This window comes from Miscanthus floridulus, chromosome 16, assembly GCF_019320115.1.
Source record: "Miscanthus floridulus cultivar M001 chromosome 16, ASM1932011v1, whole genome shotgun sequence".
In the NCBI taxonomy this organism is placed as follows: domain Eukaryota; kingdom Viridiplantae; phylum Streptophyta; class Magnoliopsida; order Poales; family Poaceae; genus Miscanthus; species Miscanthus floridulus.
Window position 1 is genome coordinate 31,752,058 of NC_089595.1, and position 26,370 is coordinate 31,778,427.

Sequence of the window (26,370 nt, forward strand, 5' to 3'; positions counted from 1 at the left end):
CTTCCGGGGCTGACAGATCTGATTGGCCGGATAGGATTGTATGTACCATCTTGGGTTCGGCAGTTCTATGCTTCGCTCTACGTTGACCCGCAGCATAACTTTATACACTTTGCATTCAGAGGTAGAGACTACATGATGATGAGTCAGAGGGCCAGGGAGATACTGAGGCTACAAGAGCAGCCTATCAGGTTACATGAGGTATGTTATGGATAGCAGGAGCCTCCCAGGCGTCCTCATGGTGGTTTGGTGCCCCCTATAGATCTTGTGCGCCATTGCTTCAAGGAGCCCTTTGGTGAGGGGTCGAGGAGGAACCCCAGTGACCTTACTCCGATAGCTCGAGTGCTAGAGGCTATCATCAGGAGGACACTACTTCCCAGGATGGGATACAAAGAGGGCTTGACTCGCCTCCAGCTTTAGCTCCTCAACGCCCTAATGTAGCAGATCGTGTTCGATATTTGGGACCTCCTTCTATCAGAGATGGAGGATACTATAGCTAAGGGCTTCAAGGGTCGCAGGTAGCTACCATATGCACATTGGATCACATTTCTTATGCTCAAGGCTATACAAGTTAGGACTCCTGAGATGGTTGTAGAGTATAGATGTGCCACCACAGAGTTTCCAGCCTATAACATGGCACAGAGGATCAGGCATAGCACACCATAAGCACCCACTCAGCCTCGCCGTCGTCTAGATGTACCAGAGTCCGCAGCTCAGCAGAACGAGGTTATCAGAGGCATATCCGCTACTAAGGAGGAGGAGCTTGAGGCTCAGGAGGAGAGGACCGAGTCTAGTGACAGTTTGGATGACGACTACCTGCCTATTCCTCAGATGCCTCCACGCAGACATGATGCAGAGGCCGGCAGTTCTAGCTCAGCTCCACCTGCACCGCAGACGGACCCCGCTTTGATTGCTATTCTTGAGCGGATGCAGCAGGATCAGGCACGACAGGCTTAGGAGACCGCTGCCAACTTTGCACAGTTTCAGGCTCACCAGGACGAGTTCCAGCGACAGCAACAGGTCCTCCAGTAGCAGCAGCAGCAGATGCATCAGCAGCAGTTACTCATGCAACAGCAGCTTATGGGATTTATGCAGCATGTAGTAACAGCACTTGGGGCTCCACAGTCACAGCTTTCACCCTAGCTTGCTCAGCCTGCCACCACTACAACGACTCCAACAGTACAACCCAGTGGGCTTCAGAGTCAGGGACAGCCTCCAGCTCTGTTTGCTTCTCCCATAGTACAGGTGTCCCAGTGGTTATCCTCGCCAGTGTCAACCCCGCGTTTCACACCACTTCAGATGGGCTTCACACCGGAGCAGTCATCCTCGCTATTTGTGCCTAACACGTCAGTCTCCAGGAGTCTTGGAGCATCTTTCAGCGAGTTGATAGGCATGCCTACACCGCCACATATGCATGCCACCGGTCCTTCTACAGCAGCTCCAGTCGTCATGACTACTCAGAGGCTCCCGTCTTCTGTCGCATCTTCAGATCCTACGATAGATATACTAGCAGCTTCACAGGCAGCACCTGCCCCAGCTTAGACCTAGACCACTTCAGCGATGCTTCCTGCCATAGAGGGTCAGTTAGTATAGAGCTCAGGGTCAGATGATGATGGCGCTCAGTTCCAGCTTGCCCCTCGTACCTCAGCGCCTGGCTCATCCACTGCAGCCTCACCGACCGACCCTTAGGTTTTGGTGTTTGACGCCAAAGGGGGAGAGGGTTTGAGTATGTAGACTTAGGGGGAGCGATGTTTAGGGGGAGCCTAGTTAGCTATTAGTCTATTATATACATTTGGAGTTTTTATTTGTGTGATACACTATTACTATTATGCATACGTGTGTTTACTTTCATGCATACTATTATATCTATGTGATAGTGATATCTACGTGATTGTGTTGTATGACATGTGTGCTCTCTACTTTGAATTATTTATATGTCATAACACTTGTGTTATGCTCATTTGCCTTTGCTTCCGTGTTTATACTCTGATGCAAATGAGCTTTATTACTTGTACTCATGCTTATTTCATATCTTTTGAGTACACCGTGTTGGCTTGGGTCATATAAGCTTGCCTAACTCTTTTGTTCTTATTGACAAAAGCTTATATGAACCAAGCATGATAAAAACCTCACTCTTTCACATACTCGAGGTGGTATTGTCATCAATCACCAAAAAGGAGAAGATTGAAAGCATCTAGGCCCCTAGTTGGATTTTGGTGATTAATGACAATACAAGATTACTATGACTAACGTGTGTTTTGCAGATGCAATTAAGTTAGGTCATAGTAATGGAGATCAATTGGGCAATCGAGGTGGTCATGCCCCTACGATGGAAATCGTTTCGGTTTCAAAGGATGGTCAACAAGTTTAAGGATAACTAGTTCTAAGTGTTGATTGGAGTTGGAGATACACTTAGAGTAGTTTAGGACTTTGTTTTTCCTTTGGCCGTACTATTAAGGGGTGTATGGACGGGTAGCTTGACCTAGATGAGTCTAGTGAGTTAGGTGTGGTGCACACGTCTTAAAACTAGCACTAGGTAGCTCCTCAATATGCCTAAGATCCTTTGGAGCAAACTTCATTCACATATGATCGAGAGTTGGAAGTGAATGGAGGGTCAAATGCTGACCGGACGCTGGCTCCGGTGCGACCGGACGCTGGCCGCAGGGTCCGGTCAGTTCATTTGACCAAAGAGATTGTGTTCGGTGCGACCGGACGCTGGAGTGGTCAAGTGACCGGACGCTGAGGTCCAGCATCCGGTCGACTCCAGTAAGGTTCCAGAGAAGGAAATCTACGACCGGACGCGTCCTGTCAGTACTGACCGGACCCCGAGGGTTCAGCGTCCGGTCTAGTACAGTAAGGTTCCAGTGAGGGTTTAATGCGACCGGACGCGTCCGGTCAGTGGTGATCGGACCCTGCCATCCGGTCAGTGGTGATCGGACCCTGCTAGCGTCCGGTCAACACTTAAACACTGGTGTGCGGGTTGAACTGACCGGAGCATCCGGTCAACATGACCGGAGCGTCCGGTCGCCCTGTAGAAGCTCATAACGGTTTGTTTTTCAGGCTGCCTTATAAATAGAAGCTCCACTCGTGTGTGGAGTCACTTTTTCTCATTCCAATAGCTGAGAAACATGTTTATGAGTGCCAAGAAGAGCAAGGTCCTAGTGAGGTGATTGAGATTTGAGAATCCAAGAGAGTAGCCTCATTAGTGAATCAAGAGTAGCAAAGTGTGCATCCACCGTTCTCATTAGGCTTCACGTGGTCAAGTGAGAGTTCGTACTTGTTACTCTTGGTGATCGCCATCACCTAGACGGCTTGGTGGTGATTGGGAGCTTGGTGATCACCCGATGGAGCTTGTGGGTGACCCAACTCAAGTTGTGAGCGATTTTGGGTGATTCACCGCGATGGAGTGTCGAAGAATCAACCCATAGAGAGCACTTAATCCTTGCGTGGATTAAGGGAGAGCTACACCCTTGCACTGGTGCTCCAACGAGGACTAGTGGGGAGTGGCGACTCTCCGATACCTCGTCAAAACATCGCCGCGTTCCTCTCTCTCTATTTACTTTGAGCAATTACTTTGAGCATTTACTTTAAGCAATTCAATACTTGTTTTTACATTCATAGAATTGCCATGCTAGAGTAAGTTTGGAACATAGGTTGTAAGTCCTTTGTGCGTTAGATTAATAGAAACACTTTTCTAGGCACAAGGGGTTAATTGGGCTAACCATACGATTTGATTATTGCAAGAAAATTTAGAATTAGCCCAATTCACCCCTCCCTCTTGGGCATCTTGATCCTTTCAAGGGTTATTCCCTTTTGTTGGCTATTTCTGTTCGTTCCATTATGTCTAAATAGTGAACGTGGTTCAATTTGCAAAATATTAGTGAGGTTTTAACTTTAGCATATAAAAATGTTGTATTGTTGCATAGTTTATGAATGGGGCTGGAGTTTGGCTCTTTGCCTTTATTTTTCTGTGCCTTTGAGATGAATGCAACACCCTAGAACAAAGCCAACCTCCTGATTAAAGTTCTTGATTTATTCTATAAACCTGGAATACAATTGGAGGTTGAAATATTTGCTAACTTAGTACACCACAACAAGTGGTTCAAGTATATTTGAGTGATGGGGTCGTCTCAGCATGCATAATACTGACGAGTACGCAAACATTATTGTTTTGGCACCTGGGAACACTTAAGAAAAGGTGGTGTTGGCTTCCGAGTACATATGATTTTGAGCTCTTACAGTCTGATTCTGATGTTTGTATTCAGGAAAGCTGATCATCATCGCGAACAACTGCCCTCCACTTAGGAAGTCTAAGATTGAGTACTATGCTACGCTAGCCAAAGTTAGCGTGCACCATTTCCATGGAAGTAAGACCACCTTCATCCATTCAGGATTATCTATTGCAAGTTCTGTTTGTTTTTAGTTATTTGAAATTGTACTTGGCACCACTCATTTAATCGACTAAGGTTGGCGTTGTAAATTTTGCAATTATGTGTTCAACCCATTGTTTTGTTGACATTTCAGACAACCTTGATCTTGGCACTGCCTGCGGTAAGTACTACAGGGTGTGCTGCCTCAGTATCATCGACCCAGGTTCATTTCTGTTAAATTGTCATTGTCGACAGAATATGCTCGGTAGTCCACCGAGGGGGTATCCCACGATGGTAGATTTGTCAGTGGGGGTGCACGTAATCAGGAACCGGATGGTGACACAAGGCGCAGAGACAGCGATTTAGACAGGTTCGGGCCGTCTGATCGACATAATACCCTACGTCCTGTGTCTTTGGTGTATTATATTGAATACATGATATCGAGTAGAGGACCCCTGCCTCTTCTTATATACTCTAGAGGGGTAGGGTTACAAGTAAAGTATCCTATTTGGTACTATACAATGTCTTGCGGTGCACGTCGAGCAGCGCCGTGCACGCCTTGATCTTGTGGGCGGGGCCACCTCTGATGGTGCGGCCCATGTCTTGGGGGGCCATACCCCCACAGCTAGTCCCCGAGCCTGACAGTAGGTGACATAGTCACGTGGTGCCAGGGTCATAAAGTAGAAGACCAGCCGAGCAGGCAGCCAGTCCCCGGGCATAGCCTCGAGATGAGAGCAAGCACATTCACCGCAAGGTGAAGTGTGCCCACTTAGTCCCCGAGCCTGCTGGAAGATGAAGAATGAATCTTGTAGCAGGGTCAAAGAAGTCTGAAAGCTTGCCGACGTTGTCTGATATGCGCATATCAAGACCCCAGACATGCTGCCCAAGATCAGCACCCTGATCCGAACAGCATGGAGCAGCTTGATAGCACACCGATGAGACATAGCAAGATCCAAGCACCGAAGAGTTCCCGACGTAGCCGGCGATGTCTGAGCACCGAGGAGTGAGGAGTTCCCGACGTAGCCGGCGATGACCGAGCACCGAGGAGCGAGGAGTCCCCGGCGTCGCTGGCGATGACCGAGCAACGAGGAGCGAGGAGTCCTCGGCGTCGCTAGCGATGACTGAGCACCGAGGAGCGAGGAGTCCCCGGCGTCGCTGGCGATGATCAAGCACCGAGGAGCGAGGAGTCCCCAGCGTAGGCGGCGATGTCCGAGCACCGAGGAGCAAGGAGTCCCCGACATCACTGGCGAGGACCGAGCACTAAGGAGCGAGGAGTGAGGAGTCCCAGGCGTCGCTGGCGATGACTGAACACCAAGGAGCGAGGAGTCCCTAGCGTCGCTGGTGATGACTGAGTACCGAGGAGCGAGGAGTCCCCGACGTAGGCGGCGATGTTCGAGCACCGAGGAGCGAGGAGTCTCCGGCGTCGCTGGCGATGACTAAGCACCGAGGAGTCCCCGACGTCGCCGGTGATGACCGATCACTGAGGAGCGAGGAGTCCACGGTGTAGGCGGCGATGTCCGAGCACCGAGGAGCGAGGAGTCCCCGACATCACCGGCGATAACCGAGCACCGAGGAGCGAGGAGTCCACGGCATAGGCGGCGATGTCCAAGCACTGAGGAGCGAGGAGTCCCCGGTGTCGCTAGTGATGATCGAGCACCGAGGAGCGAGGAGTCCCTGGCGTCGCTGGCGATGACCGAGCACCGAGGAGTGAGGAGTCCACGGCGTAGGCGGCGATGTTCGAGCACCAAGGAGCGAGGAGTCCTCGGCGTCGCTGGCGATGACCGAGCACCGAGGAGCGAGGAGTCCCCGGTGTCGTTGGCGATGACCGAGCACCGAGCAGCGAGGAGTCCCCGGCATAGGCGGTGATGTCCGAGCACCGAGGAGCGAGGAGTCCCCGGCGTCGCTGGCGATGACCGAGCATCGAGGAGCGAGGAGTCCCCAGCGGCGCTGGCGATGACCGAGCACCGAGGAGCGAGGAGTGAGGAGTCCCCGGCGTCGCTGGCGATGACCGAGCATCGAAGAGCGAGGAGTCCCCGGCGTCGCTAGCGATGATCAAGCACTGAGGAGCGAGGAGTCTCCGGCATCGCTGGCGATGACCGAGCACTGAGGAGCGAGGAGTCCCTGGCGTAGGTGGCGATGTCCGAGCACCGAGGAGCGAGGAGCGAGGAGCGAGGAGTCCCCGACGTAGGCGGCGATGTCCGAGCACCGAAGAGTGAGGAGTCCCCGGCGTCGCTGGCGATGACCGAGCACCGAGAAGTCCCCGGCGTAGGCGGCAATGCCCGAGCACCGAGGAGTTCTCGACGAAGCTGGCGATGTCCGAGCACCGAGGAGCGAGGAGTCCCCGGCGATGACCGAGCACCGAGGAGTCCTCTGCGTAGGCGGCGAGGTCCGAGCACCGACATAGCTGACGACGCCCATGCGGTGAAGTGTGCCCACTTAGTCCTCGAGCATGAAGTATCCGTGCGCCGAGGAGTAACCGGCGTAGCTAGCGATGAAGCACGAGCGGTGAACAGTCCGATCAACTGGTCGGCGATGGAGTCCATGAACCAAGAGGTCTGACCAGTTGATCGCTGGAGAAGTCCGAGCACCAGGTGATCCGATCACCTGGACGATGATCCTGCAATACAAACATGTAGAACGGGTAGTACATGACGCACAAATAAATAAACTCTGGAGAAAAATCAGCAATGGTGATGAAACGACGTATGCAGTTCGGCGATCAGTTGACGTGAAAATATATTTATGTTTAATATAAACCGCCCGAACAGTTAGTATGTAGCTGAGTCTCTAGCCCTAGCTAGCCCATAGTCCATAACGTCGAGCGCGGAGCCCGTGCACGTGTAGGAGGAACAGGTGTGACCAAGGAGCCGCTGCCGACCACCCATAACGTAGAGCGCGGAGCCCGTAGCACGTGTAGGGAGGAGCCGGAGACAGGGCCGTCTCTGGAGGCGTCTGAGCATCAACGCGACTGTTCGGAGGTTCGAAAAATCGTTTGGAGAGCAAATATGGAGAAAACAGTTTGGAGAAACATTGCGGCGATATATGAAGATTGGAGAATATTTAGAAAAATATTAAAGCATGACTTAGCTTCTGATGGAGCGTCTGGTCGGCGACGTATGGCGTTATCTGATCGGCGTTAACGGCGAACACGCGGCGGGCGGTGAGTTGTTGGTGAAGGCGACCTCGGAGGTGGTTCCGAGATCGGATCTGTTGTCGCAGGGGCTGGCGTAGCAGTGATGGATCGTCGTCGTGGACCAGCATGGATCTCCACGAGATTGATGACGAGAACGCGTTGTTGATTTGAGGTCCATCTGGCTCGCCATGGATCAAGCGCACACCCCTATCTGGCGCGCCAACTGTCGACAGAATATGCTCGGCAGTCCACCGAGGGGTATCCCGCGATGGTAGATTTGTCGGTGGGGGTGCGCGTAATCAGGAACCGGATGGTGACACAAGGCGCAGAGACAACGATTTAGACAGGTTTGGGCCGTCTGATCGACGTAATACCCTACGTCCTGTGTCTTTGGTGTATTGTATTGATCTGGACGACCAAGTAGCTTGATGTAGCCTATCCGCTAGGGGACCCCTGCCTCTCCTTATATAGTCTAGAGAGACATAGTTACAAGTAAAGTATCCTATTTTTACTATACAATGTCTTGCGGTGCACGCCTTGATCTTGTGGGCGGGGCCACCTCTGATGGTGCGGCCCATGTCTTGGGGGCCTACCCCACAGTCATTATCTTCTTCCGCTCGGAACTGTCACTCAACAATTATTACCCCCTGTAATGTCACTCATCAGCACCACCCCTGGCACCCAGTGAGTGAAGAGTCAGGAGCTTCGCCTGTCACTAGTTGAGATGAGATATAGGGCTCAGACTTCTGCTGCAAGCCCTATAGCCATTTCTTTTTTATCTTTTAGTTATGTAATTGTGCTATCATGTGTCCATCTACCATACTGTGATAATGATAATACCTCGTATGGCTGCTACGTAAGGCATATCCATCTTGTTTGATGAGATCGTTATTTTTTTTCTTTGAAAAATAGGTTTGTCGAGTGTAATTCTCAAAAACACTCGGCAAACAATAATGGTATGCTGAGAAAAAAATTATTATTTTTTCTTTGAAAAATAGGTTTATCGAGTGTAATTTTCAAAAACACTCGGCAAACAATAATCCTTTGCCGAGTGTATTTTGGAAAAACACTCGGCAAGCCACTTTTTTTTTTGCCGAGTGTCAAATTTGACACTCGACAAACCATTTGCCGAGTACGTGATAAAAAACACTCGGTAAATAGCTGTTTGCCGGCACTGTAGATGTTGTGTGTTGTTTGCCGAGTGTTACACTCGGCAAAGCCTTTGCCGAATGTTTTTTGGTCTTTGCCGAGTGTCTGTGGCACACGGCAAAGTCACTGTTTCTGGTAGTGGGACATGTGTGTGGAGCCATCAAAAGCCGGGAGTGAAGACCCACATGACTACTCGTTTTGGTTGCGAACCGACGTTGATGTCCTAGCATCAATGTCGGTTGTTGCTATAACCCGACAGTGATGGGCCTCATCAGTGTTGATTTGTCCTTCGACCTGGCAGTGAAGGGCCTGCCTCAAAATTTTTTAGTCCAAATTCGAACCAGCGCAATATCCACTACCACCTCCACCGCCGAAGCCGCCATGAGGACTGCACCGTTGAGGACAACTGCCACACTGTCATCCCCTGAGTCCCGCGAGGACCACCGCCACTGTCTCTACCCGAGGTCGCCCTCCACGCCGTTGTCCTCCTCACCCTGCCCGTGCTCCCACTTTTTTTTTCAAAATTTGTTCTCAGCCACGCTAGAGACCCTCGAGAATTCATAATCCAGGATTTGTCATGTGACCTTCGTGAATGCCCGGAGGCCTTTTTCCCAAAAAAAATGCTTAGGGCCTGTTCGGTTATCGCTGTTCCGGGCCGTTCCTGGCCGGAACAGTTCCGACGCTATTCAAATTGTTGAAGGAAACTCGGCAGGGAATGGTTCCCGGGGGTCAATCCCCAGGAACCGAACGGGGCCTTAATATACGCTTAATAGATGTATCCGAATCTGTTTTCACTATATCTTTTTCTATCCTAATAGAGCATCTCCAAGAGATTATGTAAAATATATCTCCAAAAACCAAGATTTACAGCCCGGAGACTGTCAGTGATTTCAGACCCACCTCACTCTTGAACATAAGTTTGAAGATCCTCACCAAGATTCTGGCTAACCGCTTACAGTTGGTTATACTCAAACTTGTCCACAAAAACCAATACGGTTTCATTTGTTCACGCTCCATCCAGGATTGCCTGGCCTGGAGCTTTGAGTATATACATCAGTGTCATCATTCCCGCAGAGAGATGATCATCCTCAAATTAGACTTCGAAAAGGCTTTTGAAACAGTAGAGCACTCGACCATTCTTCTCATCTTGCAGCATATGGGTTTCCCTAGCAGATGGCTTTCTTGGATTCGAAGTATACTTTCCTCTGGATCTTCAGCAGTCCTTCTGAACGGAGTTCCTGGGAAATTCTTTAAATGTAAGCGTGGTGTTCGACAAGGGGACCCATTGTCGCCGTTGCTGTTTGTTCTGGCGGCTGAGCTCTTGCAAATTCTAGTAAACAAGGCAGCTAGTATAAACTTGCTCAAGGCACCGATCCCTCATGAAGCTGGTGAATTCCCGATCATCCAATACGCCGACGATACCCTCCTTCTTCTACAGGCAGATGCAAACCAGCTGTTCTTCTTGAAAGCCTTGCTGCACAGCTTTGAAACTGCCTCGGGTTTAAAGGTGAACTATGGAAAATCTCAGTTAATTCCCATCAACGTCAGTCAAGAGAAGACCCAGCTTTTAGCTAGAACATTTGGCTGTCAGATTGGAGGCCTCCCATTCACTTATCTGGGATTACCCATGGGTACCACTAAGCCAAAGATAGAAGATCTGTCGCCCATCATGAATCGTGTTGAGAGAAGGCTGTCAGCATGTTCCACTTGGCTATCCTACTTAGGGAGACTGCAAATGATCAACTCGGCAATCACTCCAATTGTCACCTACACTTTGTGCACTGTCAAAATACCTAAGGGCTTCATTGAAAACATTGACCGAGCACAAAAACAGTGTCTCTGGAGAGGCAGTGATGACACGGCGAAAGGGGGCAATCTTGTGGCTTGGCCCAATGTCATGAAACCAAAACAGAAAGGAGGACTGGGTGTTATAAATTTGAGACTACAAAATGATGTTCTTCTCCTCAAGCAGCTCCACAAGTTTTACAACAAAGAAGATGTACCATGGGTTAAACTTGTTTGGGACAAATTGGCCATGTTCGCTTGTCTTATGAGCCGTACTATTTCAACGAACGAACAGTGTTTTTCTCTCACAACAAATCAGCGAACAATAGTTTCAGCCAGAGCTTTTCAGCAAAGCGAACAAGGCCAAATACTACACTGACAAAGTGCCGCACGCCTCTCGTGAGATGGGATCCTTCTGGTGGCACGATGTGATGAGACTAAGTGATATTTATAGAGGAATTGCACGGTGTAGTCGCTTGGGTGATGGTTCCGCAGTCACGTTTTGGAATGATCTCTGGATACAACCAGCTCTCTCAGACCAATATCCCAGGTTACACTCTTTTGCCAGGAAAGATGGGATTTCTGTCCGGGAAGTTATGGTAGAGGAAGACTTGGATGCCATCTTTCACCTCCCACTCTCAGCACAAGCCCATGAGGAATTGATGCAACTTCAGAGCTATCTTGCTAACCAGGAATATGATGATATACCTCCAAAGACACGTGGAGCCTGGCATGGGGGGAAAATTATTCCTCGCAGAGATTCTATAAATTCGTTTTCAGTGGGATATAGGCGCCTTCATACTTCAAAATGTTGTGGAAATCACACTGTATACCCAGGATAAAGTTCTTTTGCGTGGCTGGTATTGATGGACCAGTTAAACACCAAATCAATGCTCCGCAGAAGGCATCTAAACATCCAAGACGATGCTCTATGTGTTATGTGTAACACTGGTTCAGAGGAGGACATTGACCACCTCTTCTTCCATTGTCCATTCGCGAGCCAATGCTGGGCTGCCATTGGCTTCACATGGGATACCAGTTTATCACTGCCGGCCGGAGAGGTTTGCACGAGCCAGTCAGGATCATGACTTGCAATTCTTCACGGAAGCTTCCCTCATTGGAGCATGGGAACTGTGGAAGCTACGAAATGACAAGGTGTTTCAGAGACATGATCCGACTCTTAGATGGTTAGCCAACTTCAAAAATGAGTGTATTTTACATTTGGTTAGATTTAGGGAAGATCTGAGGTCTTCCTTTTACCTTTGGCTTGATGCATTTAGCTAATTCAGGTTTGTAACTCTGTTCTAAACCTTTAAAAATTTATAAAATCCAACTGTGGGGATCTCCCCCACAGTATTTGCGTCTAAAAAGGATTTACAGGCTCTCTAAAAAGGAATAGCTCTCCAAATACTAAACACCACAGCAGCCTCTGTATCTTGGTGCTGTTCATGAACAAACGTGGCCCGTTGCGTGGCCCATGATCCCGTACGCCATCATCTACTCGCCGGCCAAGAGGACCGTAGGGTCTTCACAGCAGCCGGCCAAGGAGGGCTCCAGCCGACCATGGCGTGCGGCGTGCCGCAGCTCAGTCAAAGGTGCAGACGACGAACCGGCCCAATGACTGCTCTACCGTGACCAACGGTAGCTCCCTGTACGAGGTCCTGTACGTCTCCACCATGGCACCAACACATCATGCAGGATGTGCTCCGCCTCACCAGGGAGCGCTCGGGCCCCGGCGCCGCCGCCGTGGAAGTCCGGCAGGTACCTGTCGTGTTTGGCCGTTCGGGTGCCGCAATGGGCGATTCAGCACGCGGGGTGGGCCGAAAGCGTGCAGGAGAGGCTGCTGCCTCGGGGTTCACGGGGACTTGGCGAGCAAGGCCTGCTCGGTTTCTATGACGAGCGAAAAAGGAGGAATAGCCTGCGGCTACTTTTAGAGAGCAAGACGGAGAGTTTGTTGGAGGCTTATTTTATACAAAATTCTCATAATTAGAATACATAACAAAGACCGAAGAGTCTCTTGGAGTTGCTCATATTTTCTTTTTTTGAGAATTACATGGTACGATGCAAACGCCCACAACACGCTCACACACTCAGTGAATTGGTGCACAAAATGTCTTTTTTTTTAGAGTGTGTGACGCACACAGACGAACCACATCAACTTAGGTTGCGTAGGTTGTGCTTATAAGAGGAAGACGATGCACACAATGTCTGATGAAACCATCTACAGTTCATATCTATCTATGACTAATTATTAGTAAGGTAAAATTATTGTGCATCATTTAAACTACTTACAAACACTACGTGAAAAACAGTTTGTAGCAAGGGGACAAATTTTTTGTAGGGGCGGCTAGTGATGGAGCCGCCCCTACAGTGGCGTGCTCGGGAGCCACGAGATCAGCCGCCCCTACAAATGGGTCTGATTTGTTGAGGCGGTTGTATTACCAGCCGCCCCTACCGTGTCCATTTGTGGGGGCGGCTGAATCACCGGCCGCCCCTATAGATTTCCACTGTATATATAGCGGCTAGAAAATTCTCCCCCCCCTCCTCTCTCTCTCTCTCTCTCTCTCTCTCTCTCTCTCTCTTTCCTCTTCGCTCCCTCTCTCCCTCGACGCGGACAAGGCGGCTGCGGCCGCCTTTCTCCACCTCCTCCCCCCTCGCGCCATTTCCTTTCTCGTCTCCTCCCCTCTTTGCCCGAGTCGCTAGCCTCCTCCCGTCCTCGCCGTGGACCGCTTCCTCCACCTCCGCTTCCACAGTAGCCGAGCGGGGTCAACTCTTCCGCCGGCGGAGAGAGAGAGCGAGTGTGGGAGCGGGGAAGAGACGGGAGGGTCCTGGATCTGAGCCGAGCTGCGCTCTCTGCGCGCCCGTCACCGCCCACCGCCCGACACCCAGGTCTTGTCGCCCCGCGCAGATCTGCTGCTGCTCCTGAGGTAAATCGTCGATTGCTTGAACCATACCCGGTAGATCCGGTATGCTTCCACGAGCAGAGGATAGTTCGGTTGCTAACTTCGAGGCTAGACCTGCTTGCTCTAGTAGTAGCCGATAAGCATCAGCTAGTATATCTACTAGCCACCCTATATTTGGTAGATTCGCCAAATGGAGTGAAATCCGGCCTCCCGACTCCGCAGATCTCTCGAGCTCCGTTGATTCTTTGATTCCTTTCCATAGAACCTGCAAAATTGCAGGGATCTGCGCGTGCCAAAGCGCCTAACTGATTAAGATAGTATTACCGAGAGCGAACATTGTTTTAAGGCAACAACAGGCTAAGCGGTATGCTTATTTGTTTTGTCATTTCAATAACGTATTTTCTCTGTTTGGTTACCATGTGTCTGCTGTTTGTGCTGTACAGAGGTTGTCTACTTGTTAGGCAGTCATTTTTTTCAGTGATGATAGTCGAAACCTTGTTGATTTAACTGGTGGAGTTAGTGGCCGTCGTGGACTCCATTCTAGTTTCCGTACTACAATTGGTGGTCTTTCACTAAACATAGGTATGCATTTTAATACATGTAACTGGATTTTGATTCAAATTGCCAATATTGATATAATTGTTTTTTGGTTATACAGATGTTTCAACCACTATGATTGTAACTTCTGGTCCAGTTATTGATTTTCTCCTCACAAATCAAAATGTCAGAGACATCAGAGATATTGACTGGCCCAGGGTCCGTGGAATAAAATAACTCTCCCTAAAATCCTATATTATTTGTCTTCTGAAGAGCAGAGCTTCAAATATTTTATTAACATCTACCTTTAAATGATGCAGGCCAAGAAAATGCTTAAAAACCTCAGAGTTAAAGCTAAGCACAACAACATGGAGTTCAAGATTATTGGCCTTAGTGATCAACCATGCTCTAGACAGATGTATGGATCTGTTCTAGCGATGTGCTTTCTGCACTATTCCATTCCTTTGCTGAATGGATTTTTTTTTCCTCTTCAAACTAATGGTGGATATTGTTCTATGCACCTGAATAATGATATTGTCAATGTTCTCAATACCTCCATTGCTGCCATATTGCCTGCTCTAACGCAGCAGCTGCTCGTGAGGTGGACATCTTAATTTTTCCTTTTGCCTTGCCTCTGCCTCCACTGCTCAAATTTTATTCTTGTAATAGCTGCTATATTTTACCCATATGAATGTAATTATAGATTCATATTTGGGCTATCCTAGATTTCTCTAGGTTGCAGCCATTGTTATGGCTACCGTGAGAATATAGTTGTTGCCCATCTTTCCTTAAGTACCTTGAGGAGTGTTCTAATTGTGCGGTCAACTTAGTGTAAAAGGCAGTTGTCAATTAGAGTCTGTTTGATATAGCTCTTAGAGCTGTTTCTAGGCTTAATTTACAATCTCTTCCAAGCATCTTTTTAATTAAGAAATGATTCTATGCTCCACTTTTACATGATATGGCCTACTTAGATATGCTATTTGCTTCCAGCCAGATTATCGTGCTCTGAGAACTTATATATTCTCTGCAAGAAATTTGAAGTCATCTCTGATGTTGATCATTTTATAAGTTATTTGAGGGACGATGTACGGATGATCTAGGATATCATTGACTGATTCATACAGAAGAATGAGCTCTTTGCCAGTATAATGTAGGTGTTTTTTACTCTGTTTTGGTTACCTCAAGCTTTCATAAAATGCTACTTTCTATCACCAGAAATAGTTCTTTTGTGATTCTGCTGCTATTATCTCAATAAGGTGGGAAAATTCAAAGAACCTTCATGCCGCTACAGATAACATAAATCTCACCTGCCCATGCATTCTTAGCTATATTATAGTCTATAGCAGATTGAACAATAAAGGCATCGAGCAGGTTCCATACTGACCAATTTTTTTTTCCAAATTAATGAACCATTTCCATTTAGATTACTCAAGATGCCATTGCTGCCTTTGTTCAGACCTCAATCACTTTGCATCGGTCGTTGTAGGCACGATGCTAATCCATACACATGCTTTATAAAACAATACAGTGGGATACGTCGATATCCTTACCGTCCTCACTCTTGAAGTTTTATTTGGTTATTATACTAATTAGTTATTTTCTCACTAATGTGGATTGGCAGTGTGCAGACGAGTGGACAAGAAGTTCAGCATAGCTGTCATCGATGCAAGTCTAATGCAATGGCTAAAGATTAGCATAGCTGTCATCAGTCAAACTGATGCTGCGGTCGCTGGTTGCATCTGGTCTGGATGCTTCGAGGCCAAACTACACCACCTCTGGTAATTGTGATTTGCACACGCTCTCAGACAGCCTCTGAAGTGTTTTTCCCACACAAAAATGATTTCAGGTTTATATAACAATCTGTGTGCTTTAGTTATATTTGTACATCCAAAACAGTCCAATTTCAGGAGAATGAAATGAAATTTGGGGGTGCGTCTTGGAGCTGGGGTCCTCTGTTTTTTTAGTTATAGGCTTATCTGCATATAGCAATAATTTATCTCTCTCATATCTATTTCAAAGGGCGGGCCTAGTGCAAGCGGTAGAGTCTATATTTCTATTTGTAACATTGCAATGCATTTCGCTCAAGGAAGACACAGCTCCACCTGTAACATGTTCATATATCACTATGCAACTCATTTATCCAACACAGGTGCCTGCCATACCATATTTCCTATTTTTATGCTTTTGGGTTCTTACTTTGTTTCCCTCCTGACTTTGTACAATGGATGGTGTAGCGTCAATGAATCGCTAGATCATCATTCTACCAAATGTTATCATTTCTTAATCTATATTGCTCTGTTTTGATTTTTGAGTGACATTGCTAACTTATCTGTACAAAGAGAAACATATTGATGTCTTGTTTGTATTTCTGCTTCTCTGTCCACCTTTACATATATGTTATAATCCGATTTGGTATTTGGATTCAATTGGTTTGCTTTTTGTATTCTTGATTTTTTTTTACGGAAAAATGCACTGTAGGGGTAGTTGGTACTGTAGTCGTCCCTACAAATATGTATTATAGGGGCGGCTGATACTGTAGCCGCCTCTACAAAATCGATTTGTAGAGGTAGCTACAGTACCAGCCGCCCCTACAAATTGATTTGTAGGGGCGGCTGATAACACCAGCTGCCTCTACAAATCGATTTGTAGGGGCGGTCTGGGAACCGCCACTACAAATGCATGATTTGTAGAGACGGTATGATAGGGATGGCTGGCCAAACCGCCCCTAAAAATACTCATTAGCCGCCCCTGAAAATCATATATGACGTAGTGAAATTATCTATATATGGCCACTAGCCCACTACTAGGTGTAGCCATGTAGGGTGTGGGTGTGGGTGTGGGTGTGGGGCGAAATGAGGCGGGGAGGCTACCGGGTGGGCTCCTTGTTTGGGCAGTGATCAGTGGCGGAGCGGAACGCTGGTGGCACTGTGGCAGAGACGGGCGAGCAGCTAGCCAAGCGGCATGCAGTCGCCGATGGAGCTGCCCCTTGCACGCGGCTGCGCCTCCCCTGTGTGTAGTGCTTGGCTGCATGCATGCGCATGCGCACAGCGATGTGTGCTTCCCGAGTTCCAGCTACTCTGTTGTTGTAGACCTACTCCTCATATCTGGTAATTAAGCTAGCGTAAGCTATCAGCCGCAGGGAAGGAATAAATAATTTCTACGGCTTCGGTTAAAACTAATTTGTTGTGAAAAAAAACACAGTTCTTTGGCTGATAAGTTTCTGTGCTGTGCGTGCCTAGCATGACAGAAAGGAGACATGCTCACATGCATGCTGAGCATGCATCATCGAGAGAGGGGCCACTGACTATGACTAACGTGACCTGCCGGGCACTGGAGTAGCCATCGATAGGAAAAGAAAATCCAAGCGCACTTTAGAACACACAACACAGAAAATGAGAACACCATAAACGACACGTTGGCATGGCTACATTGCATTGCCATTCGATTCAAGGCCTATCTGAGTTACATGAGTATTTTTTTCTCATAATTAGACCTACTAGTAGGAAACAGAAATTTCAAGAGAATCATGTAAGAATTTCATAGAAATTGGTTTGCTTTTATAGAAAACGTATGAAACAGAAAAAATGGAATCCAAACAGAGCCTCAAAGGGGAAAAAAGTTCCTTTGTTCTCAGCCATACCAAAGAACTGTCCAAAATCCATAATCGATATTTCAAGATTCCCCCATCGAAATCACCACATGACGTCTTTCAAAACAGCAAAAAAGGATTAACCATAAATGACCAACATACATGACTCATGACAAATATTTAACAGTAATAAACTACCTTTATCCTTAAACTTAAATATTTTTTAATTTTAATTGACATTATCTTACTTTTCCTCAGTATGATTATAACTAACATGATTCTATCCCAGCTCTGTTTGTGCAACCTGAAAGTGATGCTCAAGAGCCACCAATTTTTTAATATGGGAGGTTGAAAGCTCTAGTTTGGTTTTGGTTAATTGATGAAACCCTAAGTGCTAACCTAGTTTATCAAAGTAATTATGAGATAGGTAACACTACTCCAAGTGATGAAGCAATGGCGAAGATCATGACGATGGTGATGGCATGGTGATGATCAAATGCTTGAACTTGGAAAAGAAGAAAGAGAAAAACAAAAGGCTCAAGGCAAAGGTATAAATAGTAGGAGTCATTTTATTTCGGTGATCAAGACACTTAGCGAGTGTGATCACATTTAGGTTAGATAGCCGTACTATTAAGAGGGGTAAAACTCGTATTGAAATGCGGTTATCAAAGTATCACTAGATGCTCTAACTCATTGCATATGCATCTAGGATCTAGTGGAGTGCTAACACCCTTGAAAGTATTTGTGAAAATATGCTAACACATGTGCATAAGGTGATACACTTGGTGGTTGGCACATTTGAGCAAGGGTTAGAAACTTCACTGGCGGAGTGTCCGCCCGTAGAGTGCGGACAGTCAGACGGTGCCACCGGTGCCCTAGACAGAAAAGAGAGGGGTTCACAGAGTGACCGGACGCTGGTGGTGTAGTGACCGGACGCTGGGTTCAGAGTCCGGTCAGTAGCAGCAGTGCGCACGCGTCTCAATCCTATGATCGGACGCTGGCGCGAAGAGTGACCGGACGCTGGCATGGTGCATCCGGTCAGTGCTGACGTACACTGACGTGAGGCACATAGAGGAAACGTTGAGTGACCGACGCCGGGTGAGTCCGGTCGAGCATGACCGGACGTGTCCGGTCGTGAAATTTCACGATTGAAACCTTACTAGAAACGACCGGACGCTGGGGTCCTGCGTCCGGTCACTTTCTAACTGACGCGTCCGGTCATCACTTGACCGTTGAGATCGGGCGATCGGCGTTTGAAGCCGATGACACGTGACAAGCATCGGGCGACCGGACGCTGGGGTCCTGCGTCCGGTCGATCTGACCGGAGCATCCGGTCACCCCGAGTTGTGCCCAGTGAAGGGGTACAACGGCTCTATTTCGTGGGGGCTTCTATTTAAACCCCATGGCCGGCTCAAGCTCACTCTCTTGGCTATTTGCATTGACATAACAACCTTGTGAGCTTAGCCAAAGCGCTCCCACTCATCTCCATCATTGTTCCATCATCATTGTGAGATTGGAAGAGAATCCAAGTGCATTGCTTGAGTGATTGCATCTAGAGGCACTTGGTGTTCGTGTTTTCCTGTGGGATTCACTTGTTGCTCTTGGTGGTTGCCACCACCTAGATGGCTTGGTGCAGCAGAGGAGGATTGGCACGAGTTGGTGATTGTTCATGGCCATCTCCGGTGATTTCGAGGGGTCTTGTGCCTTCCCCGGCGGAGCACCGAAAGGTAACTCTAGTGGAATGCTCGTGTCATTGAGTTACCTCACTTGTTGGATAGGTGGCTTGCAACCCTTGTAGAGCTAGAGCAAGTTTGCATTTCGCTATTTGTCATACTAATCAAATTGCTCTAGTTGATTTGTAGATTTTTAAATAGACTATTCACCCCCCCCCCCTCTAGCCATATTAGGACCTTTCAGAGGTTTGTCAGTTTTAATTCTGTTAAAATTTAGAACAACGAGGATAGGCACATGGTCGCTTCTTATCATAGGGAGATGGTAGATCATCATAGTAGGGAACATCGTCCACCATTTTGCATTGCCTAAACAACGATACAATCATTCATAAGTGGGGTTAGAGTTGAAGCACACATTAGTTCAAGTGTATGCAGGGCCATTGTTGACAAAATCAATCAAACCATATTTGTTTTATGAGACAACAGAACTCAGCAATACGCTTAGCATCGGCTAGCCTATGCCCTAGATTTTCTTTATCATTCATATTCATATATTGTTCATGTCCCCATACATAGCATAACTAGAATGTGGTTTTGTACAATAAAAGACTGCACTTCTATCCAGATTTTAGCAGTTAATTGATGATAGGTCACTGAACATACATATTCTATTAGTTTTTTTTATTGGATTCTTCCATTACCTGCCTTTGATTAGAGCCAATGCAAGAACATGTATCTCCAACTCAGATATGCAACGCCTTTATTTCTTGTAAAGTCCCATAACCACACATGGGGTATCCTTCTAGTTGATATTCCCTCTGTCCCAAAATAAGTGATGTTTTAGGACAAACCATTTTAAGTTTGATCAGTTTTTATAGAAAAAACATCAATATTTATGACACTGAATAGGTAGAATATGAAAATATATTTCATGATAAATCTAATAATAGTTATTTGGTATCCTAAACATTAGAATTTTTTTTATATAAATTTAGTCAAACTTAAAATAGTTTGACTCGAAACAAACCTAAACATCACTTATTTTGGGACAGAGTGAGCTTATGGGTGTGTTTGGTTGGGTGGCCAACCCCTAACCTAGCTCCCTGGAGCCAAGTTTGGCATGTTTAGTTGCCTGAAAGTGGGTTGGAGCCTGGCTAGGGCAGGCCATCCGTACTGCTGTAGCCGGGCCAGGATTAAACGCCCAAATCAGTCGTTCTCCTGAAGCCAGGCCCAAGCCAGCCCCGTGCTCCTTTCTCGTCACCGCCATGCCCCTCACCTACCGGCTACTGGACGCGAAGGAGGACAACACGCGGCGGTGGAGGTCCCTGCTCATCCTCCCCTGCTCGTAGAGCGGTCCACAAGCATGGCGACCCGCGGCCTTCTTCATGCCGTTGGTGACCTCCACCTCCCTGTGCTGCGCGGTGGCATGCCTGTTCGCTGCCACGCAGCGGGGCACGACCAAGGAGGCTGCCATGGAGGGCGTGCTCGTGCATGGCGAGGGGAAGGCCGACGTCGGGGTTGCTGCAGGTGAATGATGATGCCGAGATGGCCGCCCTCGCATCCGCCTTACCCACCAGCTTCCTCGACCACCTCGCCTCCGCGCCGCAGCTGCCGGAAGAAACAACAGCAGTAGCCATCCGGGTAATGGCCGTCCTTGTCGCCTCCTCCACAGCCTCCCTTCGCCTGCGGCCACCGACGCACCTGTTCGAAGATTTGAGCTGAGGCCGTAGCTGTCCACGGAGATTGAAGGTGCAAGCAGTCCAGCACCGCGCTTGGAGCAAAGGGCGGGGTCACCGCGGAGGTCGACAAAGCCTTCCTTGGTGTACTCCCCTCCCCCTCCCTCGCTGTTCTCCATGGCTGAATGCAGCAGTGGGCTCAAGGCCAGAGGCCAATGGCGACGGTGATGCACCACACATGTTTGATGGATTGCTTCAAACGGGGTAACTTACCTCTAAAAAGGAGGTGATTCTATTCAAGCAAAACTAGCTAACCAAACACACCAAAACTTAACCGGGCAAGCAATCACTCCAACCAAACAAGTGACGGTTGGCTTGTTCTAACCTGGCTAAGTCTAGTCTGGCTCAGAAAGCTAGCCAGGCTAGGAATTAAACACGAACCAAACATATCCTATATTTGTGTTCACGTTAGCCAACTTATTAGAAAATTTGTTCGTCCTCTTAATTTGGGGGCACTTTTTCATTCTTGGCCAACTTTTTAGCCAGCGTCAAGCTCTCAGAACTAAAACATAATACCACATACTTATAGATGGGCAACGGGCCGGCCCGGCCCGGCATGAGGCCGTGCCAGGCATGGCCTAAAGGGGGTCGGGCCGGCACGGCACGCCGTACCGCCCGGGCCATGCCGAGCCGGTCGTCGTGCCTGACTGACGGCCCAGGCACGGCCTGCTGGGCCAATTTTTGGGCTAGTCTGGCCCGATAAGCACGGCTTGCCAAGGAGCTCGAGCCAGCCCGAGGCTTGCTTCCGCTAGGGAAGAGAGGAGGACAGTGGTGCTTGAGGTCATGGAGGAAGCCAGGCCGCTGGCCGCGTAGGCAATGGAGAGGCATGGGATCGAGAGGGCCGTGGCCGTCGATGGCGGCGGACACACTGGAGTTGGCGCTCCCACATCCGGAGGCGGAGGAGACATCGGAGCCGGTGGTGCGCCCGCGTCCTGCGTCCGTAGCCAGGCGCGGAGGTGGCGGGCTGGCGGCGTCAGGAGAGAGAGGGGGGGGCGTGAGTGCATCGCTACGACGCTGCCTCGCGTGGCTCACAAGTAGAGAGTGCGGCGCGGGGAGGGGTGGAATGGGAAAAGGAAGTTAGGGTTAGGGGGAAGGAGGCTGGTAGGCTCTTAGGAGGCCAGGGTGGTCACCGGGCTGCCACCAGGCCTCTCACCAAATTGCGGGCCGTGCTGAGCCAGCCCGTGTGCCTAGCCCTGTGTACCGGGTTGTGCCAGCCCGGACCCGCTCGCCACCAGGCCGGGCCATGTTCATGTCGGGCAAAAAATGTGGGCTTCGTGCTGGGCTGTCGTGCCACAAGCTGCATGCCCATATGTGCAGAGACTTCACCATAGTACAAGAACAAATAACTGAAATTTTACAGGAAATAGGTCCATCCTAACTTGAACCCGTTCACTGTCTCCATTTTCATTAAAGGTACTCTGAACAAGAAAACCAAAATGGCATTATAACTGCCAAATCCATTTTCTCCACTACGAAAAAAGGGAGCTCACTCAGACAAGAGACAAAACTTTCTACCCTGTTCTCGGTCTCGGATTTGGCAGCTCGGTCGCCGCTGCTTGGCTCACTGCCGGTGCTGACGGGCCATCACCAAAAGGTTCGCGGACGCTGGGCTGCCGAGCCAGGCCTTGTCGTGGTCGTGGAGACTGGAAGAGATTAGTTACGTGGGCCTTGGGCCGTTTCTTGTGTGGATCTCTTTCCATAGCCACTCACCACTTGATTTCAAACATCAACCACATAAACATATACGTGCTTATTAAATTAAAAAAAAGGTTGTGGTTCAATTTCAGAATACGATCACGCTCCACCCAGTTCATCTCGAATAATGTTGGGGAAACATGTGTATGCATGGTGCAATGCAGTAAGTTTTGAACCAGGCATTGATTTCAGTTGTGCACAATATATAAATAGGTTCGATCTAATGACTAGTTTCAATTTCCAAACAACCACAAATTATGACAACCCAAATTCAAACAACCATTGGATTTGCACTATCCCACCGTGGCATTGATCAACGGTGTGTTGGAAGTTGCTCGCCTCGGAGGAATGTGTTGATCAGCAGCAATGCTTCAGCAGGCTTGTTGAGGGGCACCATGTGGCCTGCACCCTGACCGTCACCATGCTCATCCCATAGTACTCCACAAACCTGCCAGCAACCTGCATTCCATATTTTGCCCCACATTTCAGCATCATTTGTTCCTGATATGTTCAGTGCAAAAGATGTCCAGATAAGCTGCTGGCTCAGAATAAGACCTGTTTGTCAAGGTACCAGGGTTGCCATTGGGTCTTGATTGGCAGCCCGAGCCCTTCGACGCAGTATCTGGAGCCGATCACCGGGACCTTACCATCTGCATCACCGCTGCATCGACGAATAATAGGATGCGTTTCAGAGAGAATGATTAGTGGGCGTTAAGAATTCAATTGAGCATACACTTAGCTTGTTGTGAGATTTCACAGAAGGTTCACTTGAAAAGAACCAGACCTGTAGAGCCAAACTCTCAGTCCTGCTTTGATGAGCTTAGAGAATATGGGTAGGACCGAGGATACCGTGAAATTGTAGGAGTTCAGGATGGGATTGCTACACAAGAGATGGATGAGTTCAGTTCCTTCAGTTTAGTTCTACAAGAATGCAGTGACTTGTACTTTTCTATACATCCAGGTGAACAACTGAGGCCATCCACCTGCAGATATGCCATTTTCCCACATTCGCATGAAACGCTTTCTGCACTTCCTGCTTGTTGAAGTAGTCCTCGGCATGGGATGAGTAGCACGGATCATAGCCAGAGGAAATGTGTTTGCTTCTCTTGAACTGCATGCTCATGGTATGCTGAAGATGAGCATCATTTTGAGAGTGATCATTGGCCTAGCTAAACTATCCGCATTGATGCAAGGATACCTTACCTGATCATTGACGAAGATTCCATGATTTGTAGATGATGCTGAACTCTGATTTAGAAGGCATTTGGGTGCATAGATGTTATATGGGTCGATCTCTTGGTACTGACTATCGATGAAGTTCATGGCCGCGTTGCAATCATCAGACAGCATACTCAGCTAGCTCTTTCGAATCATAGGAATCGTTAGTGACAGGATTGCCAACCTGCAATAAGTTCATTATGATTGTGCCTGAAAGAATTGATTTCTTATATGTAAAACATGAATCTAACTCTTGTTTCCATTCTTTCATGGTTCATGTGTCCACTGTAAATTTTGGGGAAAAAAGTCAAATCCACATTGGAAATCGATTCAGACCACCAGAATGAGTCCTATTTGCATGCTCTGTATTTGTATCCATGAAATAACTTATTTAAAAGGGAAATTCTCGCATCGTAAAATCTATTCAAATCCTTACAATGAACCCCTTGAGGTTTATATATGCTTTGCCCTTCTTGTCCTTGTTCCTCTCATAAACAAGTTCAGCATGTTGTGGCACATAATGACCTGCAGCATAGGGTATTATTTCTCCTTACATATACTTCCTCCGTACTTAAAAAATAAAGTTGTTTTGGACAAGACTTGGGTTAAACATTGAGAATATAAATCATGAATAACTTTTAAGTTGTTGAGTTTGGAAATGTGAAAGCCATATAAATAGATTTTTTTGAAAAAATACTTTCATAAAAATATACATATATCACTTTTTGATAAATATTTTTATAAAAACAAGGAGTCAAAGTAATACTTTGAAGATCGTGTCGCTGTCCAAAACAACTTTATTTTTTTAGCATGGAGGGAGTAGCTTTCAACTAACATACTAGTTCTTCGCCCATTTTTTTAATGACATATGTTCGCAGATCCAATGGAACATTAAAAAACAAAAACTAAACAACATGCACATACGCAGAAATGAATTTTTTTTGTTGGTTTCAAGAAAAATAGGCAAACTAACTCAGTAAGGGGCCCATTTGTGTTCACACGTTCAGAAATCCAAGAAAAATACATTTTAACTCAGATTTCCTTCTCTGTTCCGAAAAATTTATTGCACGTCTCGAAAACAAGCGGAAAAATGACGCCTTGGTTCTTTCAAACTGCTGCTTTCTGATTCGACACTTTATCCTTTTTGCATTCACTACACCCTAGATAGATACGGACATCACTGTTGATTCAAAAATCTTTTTCACTGTCGGATTTTGAAACGATAGTGGCATACCGACAGTAATGGAGGTTGACATCACTATCGGTTCTTAAAAATCGACATCTACAGGCAACGGTGTTAGTTCCTGGGTTCACCCGACAGTATCCAGTTAAATAACACTGCCGGTTTGTAGTCCCAACTGACAGTGAAGATTGCATCAAGAGTGTCGGATCTTGGCTCAAGCCAACAGTGTTGAGCAAGCCTACACTGTCGGTTCATGACTCAAACCGGCAGTGTTGTCGTAACCATCACTGTCGATTCATGGCTCAAACCGGCAGTGTTGAGCAAGCCAACACTGTCGGTTTGTTGCTAACCGACAGTGATGGTTATGATAACAATACCGGTTTGTTGCTAACCGACAGTGATGGTTACGACAACGCTGTCGGTTTGTTGCTAACCGGCAGTGAGGGTCCGTTCACATTTTATTATTTTATAATTTATTTTAATTTATATTTTTTCGTGGAATCGGGTTTCGTTTTATATACGCTACGTAGACGACATGTCCATCAATATTAAACATTACAAAAATTACGGTTACAATTCAAATGTTCTTATCCAGATCTCGATCCCTCAAATAAAAAAGAAATGTTCTCGGACTTCACAGATTGTGCAATGTTTCTCGGACTTCTTACAATAATCTGGCGAGCTGCTCTGGGCCATACTAGTCATTGTACTTCACGGATTGTGCAATGAAAAATACTCTATCTTTTTCCAATACCTCGGCTAAGTTGAATTTTGTCAGCTCCTATTGTAGTGCGACGATCTCCATGTCTAACAGCCTTTCGTGGTTATATTTCTTGCGTTGTCATTCAAAAAAGATGATATCCAAAGAGGAACAATAAATCATTTTATTGAATTATTAACAGACATAAATAAAATGGGGATTATACACACCAACTTATCGACTTCTTTCGATTTCCCGCTGATGTAGCGAAGCATTACCCACATTACATAAAACCCGCATTCATTGTTTCCCGCCGACTATGATAGGTATTTCCCCTCTATTTTGACAACCTTGAATGGGACCTACGTCCCACTGATATGTCTTCTTCGAACACTGAGCAACATTAAAGGGAGAAACATTAGAAAGCGGTATGTGTGATTAGAAAATAATATGTTATTAGGATTGTTTACTAATTCAGCACTGCCACCAGTACATCTAGATGATGAAATGGTTTTTTCTTCGAGTCCCACACTTCAATCAGATTTTTAGCAAGATTGACACAAATGAAGACGAAATGGTTGCTACAATCACAAAATCCTAATTATCGAATAATCTTAACAAAAAAGAAGCATAAAATTAAAAGTCGAGAACACATACTCGCAGTTGTAGGCTAGAAGTATGTGGGTTTTGTTCTTTATCGTG

General features: G+C 47.3%; 1 pseudogene; it reads right to left on the bottom strand.

The window, feature by feature from the left end:
- Positions 1-22,880: 22,880 nt before the first annotated feature.
- LOC136512514 (serine carboxypeptidase-like 26) overlaps positions 22,881-26,370 on the bottom strand; it is a 74,214-nt pseudogene continuing 70,724 nt past the window's right edge.